At 45.2% G+C, this 2,312-nt stretch overlaps 1 pseudogene; it reads left to right on the plus strand.

Moving 5' to 3' along the window:
- The first annotated feature begins 428 nt into the window (after positions 1-428).
- Positions 429-1,474, plus strand: LOC150007830 (DNA ligase 1 pseudogene; annotated as a pseudogene).
- Positions 1,475-2,312: the final 838 nt, after the last annotated feature.

Below are 2,312 nucleotides of genomic sequence, written 5' to 3' on the forward strand. Positions count from 1 at the left end.
TAGATGGGTTCCTAGAACACTCACTTAGCAGGGGAAGCCTGTACTACAAGAGGCCTGCCTTCCAGAAGATAATTTAGGGTTTTTTTGGGGGGGATCCCCTTGTATTTGGATGAAGATCTTAAAAACAAGTGGTAAGACTTTGAAGAAAGCCAGTACAAGGTCATTTTTCTTCTCTATTAACTTTGTGGCATCATTAACTTACTACTTCTTAAGGAACATGATCTTTAGTAACATTTACTTTCTGAATTAAGCTTTGGATTGTGATGACACCCCAAATCCACTCACCATGAAAAGGAAACGTTATTCTGTTTTTCATGAAATATAGAGTTCAAGATTTTGGATAAAGTGTGGCTTCCACCTGATTGTCTTAATTTGAATAGAAAGAACCTTCTGTTATAATAACTGCTCTTTATAGCAAGGTTAGGGTCATGGTGTTAAGAGAGAAAAAGGACCCTGGCCTGGAATGGCTCTTGGAACACTGCAGGCTGAGTCCAGGGGTCCCCCTGAAACCAATGTTGGCCCACCCCACCCCGGGCATCAGCAAGGTCCTAAAACACTTCCAGAAGGCAGCTTTCACCTGTGAGTGCAAATACGATGGGCAGAGGGCACAGGTCCATGTTCTGGAAGGCAGAAAGGTGAAGATCTTCAGCAGGAATCAGGAAGACATTACCGGAAAGTACCCTGACATCATCAGCCACGTGCCCAAGATGAAACTCTGGTCAGTCACATCTTTCATTCTGCATGCAGAAGCCATAACCTAGGACAGGAAAAAGAGGCAGATGCAGCCATTCCAAGTGCTCACCATCCGTAAACGCAAGGAGGTGGACGCAGCGCAGATCCAGGGGCAGGGTGTGTTTGTACGCCTTTGATCTCACCTGCCTCAATGGAGAGTCCTGAGTACATTAATTCCCCTTTCCCATGCGGGCAGCTGCTTCAGGAGAACTTCATGGAGATGAAGGGCGTGTTTATCTTCTCCAGCTCCCTGGACACCAAGGACACGGACCAGATCACCAGCATCACACAATTGGCTCAAGCTGAAGAAGGCCTACCTGGGTCGCGTGGGTGACCCCCCGGATCCCATGTTGATTGGTGCCTACCTGGGCAATGGAAGTCAGCCGGCCACTACGGGGGCTTCCTGCTGGCTTCCTACTGGCTTCCTATGGCCCTATGCAAGCTTGGAACTGCCTTCATTTTCCTGGCCCTTGTGCTGCCTACCCCCTACATCCTGGCAGGTCAGTGGGAGGTCAAGTGCACTGATCTCTCCCTCTCCCTCACCTACTCTGCTTCCCTGAGCCTGGTGAACATGGAGAAGGGGATTTCCCTTCGTTTTTATCAGTTTATTTGTGTCTATAAAGACAAGAAACTGGAGGAGACAATTTCCAGTGCCCAGGTAGCCTGTCTGTGCAGGAAGCAAAGTCAGATTCAGAACCAGCAGGGCACAGACTCAGACTCCGACCTGGAGGATGTCTACTAGGCCTTGCGAGTGTGTGCAGGGGACCTGGCAATGTTGCTTCTGTTGTAAAGCACACCTGGTGTGCAGCCATACCGCTTGCTGTGTGTGCGAGGAGGTGGTTTAACAGAGAGAGAGAGAGAGAGAGAGAGAGAGAGTGAGAGAGAGAGAGATCAGAATCTATCATACTGATTTTGCACATGAGAAAATGGAGTACCAAAATAGTAAAGCAATGGGCCCTAAAATGCAAAGCAGAGACTCTTGATATTCAGTCTGCTGCTTTCTCGACTTTTTTTAAAAAAAAGTCTTACTCATTATTGCCTTGTAAGTATTTTATTTACTACATTTGTCACGAAAAGGATATGACCTTTATAACCCCCCAAAAGGGGGAAAATAGGAAAAACAATTGCAATTCTTACAAATTTTATTAGACTTATACCCTTTTCAAATGTGGAAGTTAAATTTTAGAGACGAGGTGGAATTTCTGAAAGTATTCCACCCTGAATGAGAACTTGAAGGAGGACAGAGTTGGCTTGTGGGATAAGAAGGTAAAGAAAGACTTCTCCTGCGTAGGGGGCAGCATTAAGAACACCCAGAAAAGTCAGTGGGTGTGGGGAACAAAAGAATCTTTCAGAAGAAATCTGTAGGCAATCCATGTTCATAAGGTGGTGGAGGGGAGATTTCACTTTCTTTGTTAGCTCCTTGAAAGGTTTCTCTCTGAAGAGTATTGGAGAATAAAACTAAATTCTAAAGCCTTTCAACTTACTTAAGACCATCAGTTGCCACCAACTTTTGTTCTTAATGCACCATTCTTTTTTATTTTTCAACTATGACAATTTTTTTGGAGCAGTTTTAGTTTCAC

Source organism: Furipterus horrens, unplaced genomic scaffold (assembly GCF_987537825.1).
Source record: "Furipterus horrens unplaced genomic scaffold, mFurHor1.1.pri manual_scaffold_6, whole genome shotgun sequence".
NCBI lineage: Eukaryota > Metazoa > Chordata > Mammalia > Chiroptera > Furipteridae > Furipterus > Furipterus horrens.